The 18,985-nt window shown below is 37.9% G+C and overlaps 1 protein-coding gene and 1 pseudogene across 1 annotated transcript in view; one reads left to right on the top strand and one right to left on the bottom strand.

The window, feature by feature from the left end:
* LOC145502054 (proprotein convertase subtilisin/kexin type 4-like) overlaps positions 1-18,985 on the bottom strand; it is a 297,387-nt gene that overhangs the window by 158,317 nt on the left and 120,085 nt on the right. The window lies entirely within an intron of this gene.
* LOC145503300 (galactose-3-O-sulfotransferase 2-like) lies at positions 7,779-14,287 on the top strand (annotated as a pseudogene).

Below are 18,985 nucleotides of genomic sequence, written 5' to 3'. Positions count from 1 at the left end.
ATTGTGACAAAAACTAGAGCTAAGCTTTACAAAATGCTATAATATTTACGCAATTTGATGTCTGTTAAACCTGTACAACATGTTTCCGTATCTCATCATGATATCATGGTTACTACAACTAATACTACTACTACTATCATCATCATAACATTAATTAACATATTCCATACAAATTGGTATATACAAGGTAAAAGTAAGTAAAAGAAATAATAATAATAATAATAATAATAATGATAAAATAAATAAATAAATAAATAAATAACTAAATAAATGTAGTCAGTATCCGATACTTGGAATGGTAACTCGAGAATATCTACAGTAACAAGAACTGATACTGAACTGATTTGAAGGCAGGCAAAAATAAAACGAAATAATGAAATAGATCGTTAAACAAGGAAGGAAAGTTGTTAAGACAGTAGTGTATTTTCCTGTCCAAGACGAAATTTCGATTTCATTTAGTTTTTTTAACTCAATCTATTACATAAATTTGTTTTTATTTTTGGCATTTAAGCCAGCTGTAACCTTTTTTCTTGTTCTATATCATTTGGCTTTCTGTGGATATTCTTGGGCCACTAGTGAAATTATTTTAATTTTGGTATTTCCTTTGGTGACAAATTTAAATTTTAGCTGGCCGCACAGCTAAATCGACAAATCACAGCGCGCGTACTAACTGAAAGATGCAATAAATCATCAATCAGGTCTTTATTCTGTAAATCATGAATGACAATCGTAGAAGATCGGAATAAAGTGATATTCTTCGCTAAAAGTTTGACGTTAAATATTTCTGACTAATGATTTTTATTAGATTTTGCGAGATCAATTGCTCCGATTCGCGTGTAGATACCAATTTGAAGTAAACTGGATATTGATAACACTGTAAAAGACAATCAAAAAGATGGCCGTGTAAATATAAAATGCAGAGTTTCAGGAATTTGTACTAGGTATCTTTTAGGTTCACCTAAAGTTGCCCGATATGTAACCATTTTAATTAAACTCGAATTTTAAACCATTTGAGAGGCCAAGATCATGATGTGGTGATACATTTCGAAGAAAAACGCGAATACCTACCTCGGCAAATGTCGTGGTTTTCAATCTGTTCGGATAGCCTAAACACTATGAAAAGATGAAGGTAAACGGCCGACCTCGGTCCTTTGGTCCTGCCCAGTTTTCTCTATAACACTCCAAAGCCTTTCCATTATCGATTGCCTTAGTTTCATAACGAACCCCACTCAAATATGTCCACTCGTCAAAATTTGGTTTGAAGAGTTATAAATCACGATTAGGACAGGTAGCGACACCATTGGTATCATGACCAGACGGTTCGGCAGACGGTTCGATGTTCGCTTCTTACAGTTGTCTTTAAGCGGCTTTTACTCCTCCCTGCAGCGGAACAAAGCCCTCTAGTAAGTAAGTAAGCAAGCAAGCAAGCAAGCAAGCAAGCAAGCAAGCAAGCAAGCAAGCAAGCAAGCAAGCAAGCAAGCAAGCAAGCAAGCAAGCAAGCAAGCAAGCAAGCAAGCAAGCAAGCAAGCAAGCAAGCAAGCAAGCAAGCAAGCAAGCAAGCAAGCAAGCAAGCAAGCAAGCAAGCAAGCAAGCAAGCAAGCAAGCAAGCAAGCAAGCAAGCAAGCAAGCAAGCAAGCAAGCAAGCAAGCAAGCAAGCAAGCAAGCAAGCAAGCAAGCAAGCAAGCAAGCAAGCAAGCAAGCAAGCAAGCAAGCAAGCAAGCAAGCAAGCAAGCAAGCAAGCAAGCAAGTAAGTAAGTAAGTAAGAGACTTCGTTTTATGAGGGTGACACGCAACAGTAACTAACATTACTGATGAAGTTGTGGTCCTACGTCTTCGGCTTAATTTCGTAACAATGTCGTCTGTTCGTGTCTGGAGCTTGGACGTGAGACGGTTCATTCATTCGAGAAGACTTCTTGCTTCGTCCACGTGCGCTATAAGCCTTCTGTTTATAGCGTCTTTTACTCACGAACTCAGCTACATTAGGAAAACAGCGCACTATCCTATGGTGACAGAAGAGTAAGTTAACATTATGTTTTTTATCTTAATCAGATCAAAAGGTCTTTCTCAATTTTTGGTGTCTTAGGCCTCGTCCACACGTATCCGGATATTCTTGATTCCGCAACTTTTTATTTCCAGATACTACTTTTGTCCACACGCATCCGGCGAATTCGGCAGCCAATCCAAATATTTTTCAATCCACTCTCCAGAGTGAAAAAAATAAATCCGTAACGAATCTGTGTGGACGGTAAATCCGGATATTTTCAAATCCGATGACGTAGCCAAATCATGTCCAGTCTCTTACCGAACAGTAAACCAATATGGCGGCACAACGTGTAGGTTTAGTTTCTCTAGGGTGAATCTGGATACCATCGGATGGTTATGGACAGGCGAATTCGATTTGAATACGCCACGTGTAGACGGAGAAATTTTTGAATCCCGAAAGAAAAAGTTGCGGATTCAAAAATATCCGGATACGTGTGGATGGGGCCTTAGGACTCGCCTTCAAGTCGATGGTGCAGAAAGAAAAAAAAAAAAAAAAAAAAGAAGCAAATTACCAGTTAATGTGAAAATACTTAGTACGAAATAATGTCAATATTTTTGTGAGGCTAAGCGGAAACTGGCGCCGCACGCAACGTATCAACAAATCGTAGTTTACACAGGGATTCTCTTCACTGGCATGGACTTTGACACTATGATATATCTGCCTGTACAACCTTGGTTCTTGATGAAAAATGTTGACTTTGGCAATAGAAAGAGGTTGAAAGTCAGCTAGTGAAATCATTTAAGGTATTTATATTAAAGTGACGGCGTCAAATTGGCGAACGCACCCTTAATCTTTCATTAATATTAGTATTTATCTATATACCGCATAAGTTGGTCGAACTAATTTGCGTATATAGAGTGATCGTCAGCGTTAATTAGGTGATTTGAACTGAGGTGTCTCAAAATTATTGACATTATTTCGTGCTAAATATTTCACATTAACTGGTAATTTGTTTAAACGTAAAAGCTAATTTGTAAAAGTAAATATTTTCACGTACAATTTTCTACGCTGGAAGCACAAATATAGGCAAATATTTGCGATCGCGTCCTTGTTTATCGTAAGCAAACTTCGTGTGACTGATTCGAATATTTCCCCCTGGTGACACTATTTTCACATTGCCATTCCTTGATTCAGGCTTACTCATATGGATCTTGCCTTAAGGCTACTTTTCCGGCACCGATTCCAAACCATATTCGAGCGATCAATATTCGACCCGATAAAGACTGAGCAATCTGTCGCGACTGGAACTAATCAACAAATGCAATTAAACTACAGCCAAAGAAATATAGCTGTTCATGGTTAAGATCCCAAAGCGAAGGCGATTCAAAGTCGTGTTCCCGAATATATAAAATAAACTTTAAACTACGCGGTAGTCCCTAGCTTTAGAATGCTCAGACTTGCTCCGACTACTACGAAAACCACAAGGTGCGTGATAGTCTTTTGCACATATGACGTATGACGTCATTCAAAATGGCGCAGAAAATGCAGAAATTCGACAAAAAAAAATGTCAAAATAGGCTGAAAGCACAGGACGCCCAAGATTAAGAACTGTGTTCTGGGAAGGCAAAATTAAACCGCACGCAATGCGTGCAGAAGCGCTGACATTTAACTACCGTTTCTAAAATGCTGGCTAGAAAATTGGAAAATCAGTAAACCGGCAAACCAACGGACGCTTCAACGTAACTAGAAGAAACTGAAGGTGCAACCTGTGTGTGGAGTGAGAGGAATTGAAGAGAATGAAAAACCATGAAAAAATAATGCAGATCTAGACTAAGATTTTCAGGCGCGGTTCTTTTTAATGATGTACTCACATCAGTAAAAGAAGCCACGTGGCTTTCCATTTTTAAGAATTCTCTTAGTTTTTATTTTATCCCTTAGTTTTACACCAATATAATACTTAGATAAACTTTGATTGTTCTCTTTTATTGTATTTATCTAAAAAAATTATACTTCATAGATATGTCATTTCCTTTTTATTCAATTTTTAAACTCCTTGTACATAACTTTGCAGTAATTTTTAAATTCTGAATTTGTTATCATGTAGTCTTAATTTTACGCCGGGCCCCTTTTGATACCAGCCTATGACTGATGGGGTTACTCTGCCTAAATGAAGATGACATGACTTGACGTGACTTAAGGAGTGGCGGGACTGAACAAAATCATTTATGTAGTTTCTGTTGACATTGACTGTAAGTGTAGGTAATCATGCGGTTTCGAGTTCAATTTGGAATTAATTTGCACAAGTGAGTTTTTCAAAAAGCCGAAATTGCAGGAGCCGCTTCGGCGAGTGCAATTTCAGCTTTTTGAAAAACTCACGAGTGAAAATTATTTCCAAATTGAACGAGAAAAACTGTATGATTAGTTATTGATAATATAAACATGAAACAATTTGCGTGGAGAAAGTGTCCGAATATCTTTTTTGAAGCCATTTTTTTTTTTTTTTTCACTTGAGAAAACTTTTTTCAAAGTTTCCGCTCAAAATTGACCTCATCATTTTTCGTGATATCATTGACTTAGAAAATTTCCTATTGTCTTTCAGCCAATCATAATCCAGAATTACGATGTGTAATTTGCACTGGTGATAACGTTTTGCACTGTTGTTACTCTTTTTGCACTGGTGTTACACTTAAACTGCACTGCTCTCAGCCAATCAGAATTGAGTAATTTTTTCATGTATATTATTATTCAACGTTATAAATCCAAAACCCCTAAATAGCACCAAAAAAAAGTAATTTGTCTCCCCTAACTTTTGATTATCAGCTATTTAGCGATTTTTGCAGCCCTTAATAAGGATCCATTCAGAAGAGTTTCAAGTCACGGCCATAGGGGAAAAAAACACAATTTACAAGCAGCTAAAAGAAACATCAATAACTTGAGATGTTCCAATGTGCAATGAAGGGGAAGGTGGCCATTGGTCCAGTAAATATTGTCAAACAAGTTGTTTCGGAAGGAGTTTTCTGTATTCGGTTCAATAGGCAAGCGTGATTTCCACCAAAGTTTTATTGTTAAAAGACACAAAAATTCATTTCACTGAAACATATATATATAAGAAATATATTTCAAAAGCCACCGTTTTCTGGTTCTTGTTTGAATACAGCTGATATTTGTTTAACCTGTCTGCTTGGTTTCTGATGCAAAATATGGCCAAAAGGATCTTTGTGTGATGTACACAGCATTACAATGATCAAGAATTGAATGTTGTTTTGTTCAATCACTACTCGTTTAGTGTAACATATTGGCATATTGCATCTTAAATACAGCAAAAACCAGCTTGCAAGGAGCAACATCTTTTGAAGTCTGGCAAAATAGGTTCTTTTATTTTGGGAGTACTCATTGGCAATTTAGGCCATGTGGGTTTTTAATTAGGTTTTAATTTCTGTGAAGGTGATGAATGAGTTGAGTACTAGAAAAATAAATAAACGTAGGTTTGAACCGTTTGGTCCCTGAACATACAGTAGTTATTCACAATTGTATTATTATTATTATTATTATTATTATTACTATTATTGTTATTATCATTATTATTATTATTATTATTATTATTATTATTATTATTATTATAAGTCCTTAAAGTCTTGCCGCTTTTAACTTATGGAGCCCAGTTCGATCCGTGAGCCTAGGGCAGTCATAAGTCTGCTGGATTACTTGATGGATAGAGTCCTCCTAAGTATGTGAGTAATTCCAAGGAGGACGGTCTTCTGTAGCTCTGTTATTCTAATATTGCCTGGGATCTTGCCGATGCAGTTTTCTGTTCCCTTCTTGACTATAGTGAAACGTATATTGCATATTGCATTCATGGTTGTTACTGCCTATAGTTCAAAACTCAAATGCACTGATATCTATGTGAAGTAAGACCAATACACTATTATTAACCATTTCAGCGTTTTGCGAACAGAAAAGAAAAAGGGGTGAATTAATAATCAGATTACAAATTATGTATAATAAATTTGAATCATTAATTATAAAATTATTACTTTCAAACTAACAAACCAGTTAAATATATTTCATCACCTAAGTAAATCACTTAATACGACTTCTTATAGTTTTGAAGATATTTAACAATTATTCCATGAGCGCGCGTTGGGTATGAGATGGTAAATAGCCAACGAGTTGACTATAACCAATCTCATATCCAACAAGCACGAATGGAATAATTGTTTTATTAAATTCGGTGAGTTTGTATACTTGAAAATTATAGCTTAACTTTATTGGACTTTAATTTTACTAAGCGACCGGAAGTCGATGTGGCAAAAACAACAACAAGGGGGAAATCACATGACATGCGCGTCGTTTGTAAAATTAGTTGAATGAAAAATTTGAAAGCGAAGCAAGCGAATTTGCAATCAAATAGAATTCAAGGAACATCTACCACATGAAGGAGATATAACCTTGGTCAGAAGGTTTGAAAAGCGTTCAAGTTCGAGTCATGGAGAAGAGCCGAATACTTGTGCACTTGCACATTGCCGTTGTAATAATGCTGCGGAAAACTTTGATCGCCATGTGACACAGACGTTGTGCCAAAATTATGCTCGACAAGACCTCTTTCAGGATTTCCGTGCTTTCAAAGCCTTGGCATTTCGAGCTGTCAGTGTGGAGCTGATTGTTGGTCAGATTCAGAGTCAGGGACAGAAACTATCCGAGCGTCACATTCACCTTCAGAATATCCGAGGCCACCCTGGTGGTTTTTCGTGGCTGGTAAAGAACCGGGCTTACTTCGGTTCAGCTCAAAACACTCAACTCCTTGAGGTGTTTTTCGCAAGGACAGAATTGTTGGCGCTAGCTGTCGTTGATTCTCTCGTCCTCCTGGCCAAAAAGAGATCGAGATAAAACTAGGTTGTCCTCTGTAGCTGTGCGGGATTTTTACTCTCGACCGATCCGAGCTCGCTTAAGTCGAACAGTTTCCTCATCTGCTCATTAGAAATGAGCAATGATACCTGTTTTCCTGAGGCAATGATGCCTGTTTTCCTGAGGTCTTTTACAAATGCTCAAATAATTCATTTGCCTGGTCAGAGATAGTGGAAAACGGTTTGTTGTGCGGCGGCGTGCGAAGGAAATGATCAATGACGGCTCTTCTGGATTTCATGGATGAAGTTTTGTAATACGTGCCATCTTTCTTCCTCGCAGAAGTGTAACAACACTTCAAACAAACATTCAGTTCTTCTTTTGACATTTCTTATATCGATGTGGAAAATTTGATGCCACCAGGACGAGTAAGCCATTCTGTTAGGGTAAACATTGTTTTTGTTACGTAATCTTCATGAATGCGTAAAATCTCGACGGTCATATTTTAATTTTGTAACTTTTAAGGGGACCGTTAAATAATCTAATCTCGAACTTTGTGGCCTTTTTGTTGTTACTGAGGCGGCATTGTCCATAATTTCCTGTATTTCTTCTGTAGATAGCTCATCGAATCTGCTTTTTTCATCCATTTTTTTGGGGGACGAAACTTGGCTTCCCGCGAAAAAGTTTATGCCGAACGACATTTACCGCATTCATTTCCAGATAAGGTCAAACGCAGGTGTAATGGCTGGTAACCGAGATCCAGTGAACCAATCAGAAGGCTAGAATTGCATTATCCGAGGTTGAAAATTTAATAATGCATCATATCGCCTTTTCTATTTACAAAAATCCCAATAGCATAGCTATTCAAGTCCAGTACGATAACCATGGATAGCTCATGAATAGAAATGACCTGTGTTCTTTGGAAGCAGAATTAAAACATTATCAACCATAAACTCTTCAACCAAGTTTATTTTCTTTTAACAGGCAACAAGAAACAGTAGCAAACACAAACAGCAGTGGAGCAAGTGTAAACACGTGCTTTCCCATACAACACGTCCTCTTTCTCAAGACGCACAAAACAGGTTCCACCTCAATCGCCAATATCTTTTTCCGTTATGGGAAATCTTACCTTTGTGCTTGGTCAAGACACGCTGATTGGCTTGCCTCGTCGCTTTCAGGTGTCTTTTTCGTTGCCTTTAGCGAGACCTCGACCGAACTTTCTTTGCAGCCACACCAGGTACAATCAAAAACCGATGAATTATCTCTTTCCAAAGCCCACTGCCAAATACGTGACAATTCTCCGAAGCCCTGTGGACCAGTACGAGTCGGTTTTTAACTATATGGGGTTGGGCGATATTTATGGCTTTGGCAGAGATCCCAGAAATGCTTTAGAAACATTCCTTAGCACTGGTATCGAATTGAAAGACGTTTTCAAAACAGCATCTACGCGCTTGGCTCGAAATCCCATGTCATTCGATTTAGGATTGGCCTACAAATTTCACCAGAATGTTACAGCTATCAATAATTACATTGCATTTTTGGATAAGGAGTTTGACTTGGTTATGATCACAGATTACTTCGATGAGTCAGTCGTTCCGCTAAAACGCTTGCTTTGCTGGGAATTGGATGATATTCTTTATTTTAAATCTAACGAGAGACAAGACAAAGAGAGAGCTGTGGGTTTGACTGACCAAGTTAAAGACAATATCAAGCGATGGAACGCAGCCGATGAGTTATTGTTCCAGTACTTTGACCAAACATTTTGGCACAAAATAAAAAAAAGGAAGGTACAGGTTTTTATGATGACCTGGCAGCTTTTCGCCGGAAGAAAGAGCAAGTGAGTCGCTTATGCTTGACAAATGGAACAATTCTTCAACGACAATATAGTAACAAGTACGTCAAGGCGGTTTCTTTAAAGCAGAACTTGAGGGCAGAAACAAGAGAGCAGTGCGAAAGAATGACTAGAAGTGAAAATTCATATCTAGCGCAGTTAAGAAGAAAACGATCAATGAGATTAGCAAGTCTTAGTACAGCGGCGGCAAAGGAAGAGGAGGCTGAAGAAATGACTAGCTGGGATGTGGCGATTGAGCTTAACTATGCTCCTGCATCCAAAACGACTGTACTAGAAGGTCGTCTTAGTGGAAATGTGGAGGAGCGGGGAAAAAGAGGTAGAAAACAAGAATATAATCGACACAAGGCTAGCCGGCAAGGGCGGAGTAGGGGTTTGGGAGGGAGGAGGGGTGGTGGGATAAGGAGAAAAGAAACTAGGAAGTAATTCTTTGTATCATTGAAGAGAAATACACTCTTGAAACAAAACGAAAGAAATAGGGATGTAAACATGAAATATCGCAGATCAAAGTTATATGGTGAAAGCCTCAACATTATAATTTTCTAAGGTAACAGAATGTAAGTAATAACTGTAGTACTTAGCTAAACTACTGGATTTTGAGAATTTGACACTTCAGTAGTTCTCCAAGCGGCAGGGAAGATCTGATATTTGTATTTAAAAAATGATATCCTATAGTATCAGAATGTATTAAGTAAATGCATGTCTGTTGAAGGAAAAATTCGAAATAAAGATAAGGATAAACTTTATAACCAGGGGCCCGTTTCTCGAAAACCCCGGACACTTTTCGGGCCCCGAAAAGCCATTTTTAGTTAATCAGTATTTAATTAAAGACATTTAGGTGTATACGCCTGAGACTTTTGCTATGAAAGGAACTCTGTTCGTATTAAGAATAGGTGAAAAAAAAAAACAGCTCTGCAGTCATAAGGTTTGAGATTTTGCTACGGCTTTTCGGGTGCGAAAACTTTTTGGTTCCTACGAGAAACGGGGCCCAGAATGCAAGCCGCTTTTACGTACCACTGAAATCTCGCAAACAAGAAGGGTGACAATTAAGCAAGAAGACGAATCAACGCTACATGTACATTGGGAAAATTGAATTGTAAAAATTTAAAAACAAATACCAATTCTCAACGGGGCTTTTACTCCAGAAAAAACGTTTTAAAACGCTGAAACAAGTAATACAAAGAGACTAAAATAACATAGTTCAAATTCTTAACTGGCTGGAGACAGACCAGTTGGCTGATTATATACAGGCTACACGAAATAAGGCAATGCTTGGTTGGAATAGGCGTTAAATTTGCGCCATATGTTTTTGTAGTTAATGACCTTCCGAGATGAAGAGGAGAATTCCAACTCGAGCAGAACTAGAGGGGTGCACATTTTTCACTGCGGAATGGTAATATGGAGAGTAACAAATCGGTTGCCGTCAACTGCTTTTTTGAAAAGAAGCAAGTGACAAGAAAACAGTTTTGTCTGAGCAGAAAACCTTTTTTCACGCATATCTGGGCTGTCGAAAATTTTGAGCTCAGTCTTTTGTTTGTTTGTTTTTTTGTTTGTTTGCTGTGTATATTGTTTTAAGGAGAGTCTCTCCAAGTGTGTTCTCTTCCGTGTTGTTTTGTCGTTTGGTTAACCTATGAGTAGTCTTAATGTGTGCTGGAAATGTTTCCACCTGGAAGACTAGAGTTTCTTGAAAAATAACCTGTCATCCAGAAACACATTTTAGAACAAAAAAGACAAGATTTATTTTACCAAGGTTTTGGAACATTGGAAATATGGTTGAGTGAATACGAGAAGGCCAAAAAACATCTCGAGAATTTTCTTGTGATCTGAAGAGACATTGAAGACCGAAATGGTCAGGAGTAATTCCAGTGATATACGAAATATCGTATATTTGAACTGCGTAGAAAGATATAAAGAGATGCATAATCATCGCAGTTTTATTCACAACTCAGGCGGCTGTGAAAATAAAACTGGAAATAAATATTTGCTTCAACGGGATCCCGTTCCAATTCAAGCCTGATTTTGTTTCGTTTTGTTTTGTTTTGTTTTGTTTTTTCCATGTGTTAAAACGGGTTAGCCTCCATAATCATCGCAGTCTTATTCACAACTCAAGCAGCTGTGAAAATGAAACAGGAAAAAATATGCTTGAACGGGATCTCGTTCAAGCCTGATTGTTTTTCATGTGTTTAAATGGATTAGCCACTTTGACGAAAGCTATAAAATTGTGTATCGATCCATTAGAACAAAAGAAGGCTTCAGACAATTGGGCAAAAAAAAAAATCATTGGCAAAAAGAAGAAAAATTGGGAACGGACATATACCACATGTTTCTCATCTAAACCTGTGTGTTGAGTTCAGTTTTTCCCTTAGCAGTTATAGCAAAGCTAACGAATGTAAACAGAAATTTATCATCGTCAAAGCCATTATCTCAAGGAAGAGGAAGACAGCCACGAAGTTTCGCGAATTGGAAAGAAAAGCAAAGATAACAAGTGGCCCAAAATGAACCTTTTTATCTGTTACAAACCTATCCTTGCACCCTTATTTTAACTTTCAGCTGAGAAAGAGCGCGTTTTTTAACATATAGCTAAGCTCTGAGGCCTTCTTTGTCAACTGGTCTTAGCTGATACCCGAGAAATGGGCTAGAATTTTGACTCATTGCTGAAATATCTCCGAAATTTTATACGGGTAATCAGGCGAAAAATTCTATATAGTTAAAAAAAAAAAAAAAAAACGAGGAAAATTATTTGAATTTTGACACAACGCAAGCAAAATTATTGCTTAATTTTACGACTCAAGCAGTTCAAGGCCTGGATCAGGAATGAAAAGTAGATTTTTGATTAGGCAGCCATATCTCTCGCTATATTTGTTTCATCAAGCTAGAATTTTCCCTGATTATTAAACTTGGCGTTTTTCACGTGAATAACGTTACCTACCGAATAAATTACCATCCAGTGGATAGGGTGGTTTGTTTTGTTAACACCTATCCACTGGATAGTGTTATCCAACCTTCCAACAACTGGGACCTGGATTGTATCACCCCTATCCAGAAACCCTCTCGTTGTAAATTGCAATCCGTCAAAACGGACCTTGGGAAAATCGTAGAGACTTGGGTGTGACGTAATCTCGTCTGGCAGAATCCCTACGATCTCATTTATTACCTAATAACCGAAAACGAAACGTAATTTGTTTATTAAATGAATACTAGGATCCCCCTATGTATATAGTAATTTTCGCCTATTTCATCTGATCTCTCACTGGATTAATTTTTACTCCCTCTAACACTGCTGGTGGAAAGAAGAAATTGTAAGACTGTGTCGCTTATAATTATTCCAAATAATATAAATGAGAAAAGAAAAAAAGGCAGAACAGCTGTTGTGACACTACGAACAACTTCTGAGAATGACGTGACAAATCTGAGTCAACTTCTTTTTTAAATTTCACTTCTTATTAGAAGGAAGGAACAGGGGTGCTACTAGACAGCTTTAACAAACCGCTAAGGCAACGCAATAATCAAATCAGCAACCTGAAATGGCCAAAACAAGCGTGTTTTGGAACGAAAGTGAAACCGAGGCTACGTTTTTTTCTGTTTCTTTTTGGAGTTAAACACTCCTTGCATATTCGGCTGGAGCAAGTTCTCAAACCAAAGACACAACTGATGACTATAAACGCGAGATTCTTAATTAACAGTCAAGTAAAACGCAACTTTTAGAAAACTTAAGGCGGCTCTGAACCCTGAATACAATTCTTTTAAAGTTTCCCGAAATTTGCGTCTTATTGCGTCTGAGGTCAACCAGCTCGTTTTTAAACTATTACTTAAAGCATTTAATGCTAAAATTAAGGGTGTTAAAAATTAAGCAGGCCTTGTTGTATAGCTGGCGTTTTTCCCGCTATAGCGCGCCCACTCATTGGCTAGTTCATGGTCACATGACATCTAACAATGAAACTGGCCGCAATGAAAACGATGAAACATTGTGAAAACTATGACGTCGATCGGGAAAAAGTTCACTGTTACCAGCGAAATGTTGACGGCTGTTGTGTGTCATCAGAGGGTGCATTGAAGGTGGCCTTATGTTTGAATCTCAGCGCTTTTTTCAAAATTTGCTTTTGTTATGTTTCGCTATATAACAAATCAATTAATGAATGGGCCCTTGGGGAACAGTGAATTTTGTTTCCCCCGAATCTCAATGTTTTCCTCAACTTCGTCTCGGGAAACATTGAGATCATCGTGAAACAAAATTCACTGTTCCCCCAGGGACCAGTCATTAGGCGTCAAATATTTCTCTATGGTAACTTATTGTCTCACGAAAATGATAACAACGTGTTCGCCAATGATTGAGCAATATTTTTACACCATGATTATGGCAATAAGTGATAAAGAATGGTAAAATAAGATCTAAGTCTTGGAAATCGCTGGAAACTATCCCGAGCCACCTAAGCTGCTAATTTTTCATTGTCACCAATTTCGAAAAACAGGTTGTCGAATTGTTTTGGTTCTCTAGCGGGGAAGGGACAGCGAAAGAGATTTCACTTTCTTAATACCTTCACGCGTCTCGTGTCTTTTTTTTTTTTTTTTTAATTCTGCAGAAATTTAAAAGTACTATTAACTGTTTTTTTTGATACGCTGAAAGCTCACCGGTAACATGTACGAAAGATGTCCTATTCAAATTTTACAAAATGAGTCCAGTGAGTCATGCATATACGTACAGTGCTTGTGACTTGAATTGTGAATGAAACGCGATGGGAAAATGAATAGTGCGGCTGTTCAGCAACGACAAAGCTATTGCAGTAGCCCCACGTTATTCCTTTTGGAACCCGCAAAGTTCGCAGTAAATGAAGCCATTTCTTGTTGCTTTGCTTTGCTTTGCTTTGTTCTGTTTCACGTTACTTCTATAGTTAATTTGATTGAAATAAACACTGCATGAATAGAAACACGAAAGTAGAAATATAGTAAACAACGATCTTTTTTTTTTCTTATTTTCGGTCCTTTATTGTCAACCCCTGATAACTTAAACTCTCAAAGACTGGAACTTTTTAAATTTGCCTTGAAGGTTCGAGTTATCGGGAGCCGACCGTAAATCGCCTGAGGGATCAGTCACAGACAAACTCAATAGTTCTTCTTATAAAAATGACTAAAACTTAGTTTTAGTAATTTTGAAACAGTTTTTACTTAATTAACCACTTTTTATCTCAGCTAGTAGTAGTATTTTTTATCCTAGTTCTAGTTTTAAACCTTAGTTTTAGTCTCACGTTTTTAGCTTTTATTACTTCTGTATTTTAGACATTAAATGTATATTTTAGACTTTTATTTTTTTTACAGGACCCTCCTGAAAATCACCTCTAGGTGATTGGAGGCCTCCTCTTAAATAATAACTTATTATTATAATTATTATGTTATTAGTTTATAATTATTAGTGCAATTGTTTTCAATAAACCCTGACTACTCCAGCCTAATATAAATTAATCATGCCATTTTGAGCAGAGAATTTTTCTTGAGTATTGTGCCGAGTTCCAAGTGAATAGCAGTTTCAAAATATCATGAACAGGATGCTCAAACAACAAAGTCCAAGTGTGACCATCTTTTTTTCCAAGTGTGACCCAATTTCAAAATGTGTAACCCACACGCGCCTCTAAAGCCTCTAAAGGGAAAGTCAATAAAGTATGTATGTATGTATGTATGTATGTACGCGCGTTAAGTAATAGAATTAACAATGATAAGGCAGATAGTCATTGCTCTAGCTTTGCCTGGATTTAAAAATCTTGGAAGTTCGGTGACCCCTACTTTTCTTCCCAGAAACAGATTTTATTTGCAGTTATCTCCACATTATCGAAAAATAAACAAAAAATCAATGTGTGAAGTTAAAAAAAAAAAAAAAAAAAATCAAGATTTCTGTCCACGGGACATCGAATCCTGCCATCTTGCAGCTGCATGCAAGGCGCGTGAAACTATGGTCGCTGAATGGGAACTTGTTTTCTGGGGAGCCTAACCAGTTGACTAAATTCACTTAATAGGTCCACTTAAATAATATTTGGCAGAGAACATTTCACTTCAAAGATCTAATTGCAATAATTTTGTGCTTACAGACACTGTGTCCTTATTCCTTAACGAAGTCCGATTTTTTCACATTTAGGATGTTCTTCCGAGCGTGTTCAAGCTGTTCAAAATTAACCAAAAAATATGTTATTGACAGTCATTATTTCTTTGTTCTCTGTTGCTTAGTGGATTTCTGATCATAGCTTAGATATGCTGATTCCATGGCTTTCAATGACGATATAAAATGGGGTTGACAAGCCTACACGACTTCTACGGCTCGTGACATTTGTACACTTGTCGTTCTCTGTTCGGTCAATCGACCTTTTTTGTCGCTTCACTCGTGTTTATGAAGGGCACTTCATGTTGTGTAATAAGCAGGAATTTTAAGTAGAGTTGAGCCGTTAGACCGTGCTATGGGAAATATTTATTGATCATACCTCCGCATAGTTTCCGTTGTTATCTGCATGTCGCTTCGTAGAGTTTGACACTTCTGTAATTTGCAATGTGGTTCTGCATTGTTTAGGCTCGTCGCTATTGCGATATATGCTTTTAAGTCTACACGAATTTGCTTTTGACAAACGAAGGTTCTGGGAACGAGATTGTAATGCGCAATTTTGTACCTAATCTTCGGGAAATCTAACTTTTTAGTTTACCAAACTTAGGCCTATTTAGCGTCATGGCAGCCAAAGAACTGATTTAAGGGTCAAAACGGTGCTGTTTGGTGGAAATTTGGTAGGCAAAGTGTAAAACAAGTTCACTTTCCACTACAATCGTGAATTTTTCAATGCATTTCACACTTTTTGCTTCAAATTGTTTCTTTACATTTCCAGTCATCTTTTTACGTTATTTTGTGGTCTTATGTTTCAGCGCCGTAGTTCTGCCAAAAAAAAAAAAAAAAACTACTAGCCATGCATACATTTCTCTCAGTAAATAACCTTATTGTTGTAACTAGCTGTGTAAAGCAAGCTATCGATAACATGCTTTGTGTCACGCGCCCCGCGAGATGTGAGTAAACTGATAAAATTGTCACGTATTTAGTGTAGAAGAACCAAGAAGCATTTCTCTTTTTAAGTCATTTCATTATTAAAAAATATATTTACAAGACGGAGACATTTCATAGCGTGAATTTCATCTTTTAGCTTTTTAAGAATATTTTTTCTTTATAGGGAGATAATCCACAGTGGCATGGTTTGTTTTCGTATCCCACGTAACGTTTTGCAGCATTTTTAAGAATTTCTCCTTTGATGGATCAAGATTAGTTTTTAATAGGAAACCGAAACTCAAGTTAACCTTTGCCAACCTTTTAAGTGAATCGTCCAGTTTGGAAGTTATACAGGTTTTTCTTGGCTAAACCAGGAACATTGTTCAGGCAGATTAAAGAACACCGTCGTTACTAGGTTCGGCTAGAATTCCAAAACAGCTAAGTTTAACCAATCACAAGAGGACGCATGGTTTACCTTAACCAATCAGAGAACATTGTAGACCAGGAACGTGCTTTATTATACATAGCGTCTTTTATTTGTGAGCTTCACTTAGTGATCTGATTTGATCCAGCCAAACCACAGTGATTAAAGAGTGTTGTGACGAAAATTGAGACGTCGACATTCCTTGTTGAAGTCCTCCCAGAGCTCTAATATCTGTCCCGCAACACTGAATACGAACCTAGTGGCTTGAGGGCGGAGCTTATCCCGGTTTCTGTAGCAAGAAGCGACTAAGGGTATTTCTACTCCCCACTGGATGTATGCCAGGCCATCGCAGGGTTAGCCCCAGCATTAAGTTTGCCGGTACCCATTTATACATCCGGTTGGAGAGGGGCACTGTGAGAGTAAAGTGGCTTACCCAAGAACACAGCACAATATCCCGGCCAGGGCTCAAATCCGGACCGCTCGATCCAGCATGTGGCCACCCGCCTCCCATCGATGCTACAATAATGGTATCAAACAAATGCCCAAACATTGGTGAGCAAGTGGTGGCCATTTTCGTGATGCAAACGAATAACCCATTTGAAGCACCCTTAATTGTACATTTTTTAATGGGTTTGTAACTTAAGACCGACTCATGCAACCTTTTCTAATCGAATTCTAATCAGCATGTCAAGTTTTACGTTTTTGGTAAGTGTAAAAAAGTGGTGGAGGTAGATTCAGGACCACCCGGCTCAATTTTTTGGAAAATTTTAGCTGGCTATGAATACGCTACAATCTTTATCGATTCTGGCAGTGAGATCAGTTCCATCGCGAGACTGATTTTTTTTTTTTTTTTTTTTTCTCAAGACCTGAAGTATTGGTCAAACGGAGTCGCTAGTAGACGTAAGGACTTGCGATAGCCTGCATTCTCTTTAGTCGAAATCAATATTTACAGGCAAGTCCGCGGAAGGTTTCCGCCCATCGGCAGCCAACACAAATTGATCGTACGTCATTCGTTACACGGACTGCAGCTAGTTTGCACTAGCAGATAAACGTGAAGTCCATTTACCCTTTCAACGCATGCCTGTAAGCAAGTTCAACTTTCGCCTAAAATTGCCCAGGATTTTTTCCGCTGACGGTACGTAATAAACTTGCCAAAAATTTCATTAATAGTTATAAATATTGTGGTTATATAACAAAAATGGGTACATATCATGACAGTATACGATACATCATTCGGCATTGACCTATCACATGAAATAATTAGACTGATACGTCACACAACTCCAAAATCCCCCTCCCCAGTCCCCAGGAGGGGAAAGTCGATACCCAATTTTCAGACCTATAAACTTAGTAAACGGCAAACCAGAAAAAGGCCTCATCTGCGAAAACATTTGAGAAGGACAAAAAAATTGTCAATGTTAATGCGGAAATAATCGCTTCCTTGTAAACAGAATACTCAAAGCCAAAGCATGAGTGAAAAATCCACCCTATTTCAGGCCAATATGGTCCAAAACTGCACCTTTTTCAGACACAAACAGCTCAAAAGCCATACTCTTTGGGGCGGCACATACCTCTGATAGCCCATATAAGGGAGTAATCCCAATTCCTCCTCCGCCCCCTCCCCTCCCGAGCCCAAAACACACATACACAAAAAAACACAGTTTCTCTGTCAGGAAAATTTCCGCGCGATATTTTACGGTCTCGTTTGGATCCTTTGAACTTTAAAATAAAAATTGTTTGCTTTGAAAGTCTTATTAAATCTTTCTATTTATTATTCTTTTATCCACTTTTGGCAACGCGTGACAAAATCCTATCAAGTGACCATTGCGTGACAGATGAATTAGGTCGACAGCGGACGCCAAATTTACATTTCAGCATGTAGCATGAGCTAGGAGAACAGCACATAAGTATTTCGCTTAACCAAGCAAGGGTCTGAAGTTGGAAGGCCTCACCACTTTTATGGATTGCTGTTTAAGAACAAGGGATTGGACGAAATGTAGTGGATTATCTCGGACTCAGTTGAATGTCAACAGGCAGATGATGTACTTTGCGGAATTTGCCGAACTCCACGCGTCGCAATGGTTATCGTGTAGGATTCTGAATACACCAGTACTTAATATTTGAATGTAATATTGTACAGAGGGTGAGCTCAATACGACTTTTCTGCCATAGTGCAAGTCCAGATACCGAGAAAATCAAATGCAGAGAGACATTTAATTTTCACATTCCTTTTGATTATCTGGTCACAGGCACTTGCCTATTGTTTTCGTTTGTAGCAGGTTAGTGTTGTGATTATCACGATTTTGAGAGCGTTAGTACTCAGCGCTGATGAAAAGCCCGAAAATAATTTTTATACCAGGTTTTACAGTGAAATGTCTTCTTTCGAAATGTTAGGATTTTAGTTGTTACAGTGTCTTACCGGGTAGCGAATTTGCCGATTGAAAAAGTGTGCATGATTAAGAATTTTGAGGAAGCGAATTTTAGTGATTTTAGGCGGCTCGTCGTGACCTTGACAAATAACCCTCAAAAGTATACTTGGCCTCAGAAGACTTGTAAACACCTCAACAATACGTTTCCAGGCTCAAACTGGAGTGTTGTTGTGATGCAGAGTAAACAGAGCGAAGTTTATGATAAGGCATTAGTCACTAAATTTTGCGTGTTTTTGACCAGACCTGGGACCGTAACGAATTTGGGATTTTTTTTTGGCAGGTTTAGAAAAATAATTCAAGAAAAAATCCCAGGACGTTTCTAGGCTTCCCTTAGGCTATCTCTGGGGGAATATGAAAAAATTTTATTTTTTTTATTTTTTTTATTATTATTATTATTTTTTTATGTGCCACGACTGGCTCTTCCTTAGTGGACATTCCCTCTTGAGTC

Source organism: Orbicella franksi, chromosome 11 (assembly GCF_964199315.1).
Source record: "Orbicella franksi chromosome 11, jaOrbFran1.1, whole genome shotgun sequence".
Taxonomy (NCBI): domain Eukaryota; kingdom Metazoa; phylum Cnidaria; class Anthozoa; order Scleractinia; family Merulinidae; genus Orbicella; species Orbicella franksi.
Note: the sequence above shows the minus strand (reverse complement) of the source record. Positions and strands in the feature narration are given on the sequence as shown.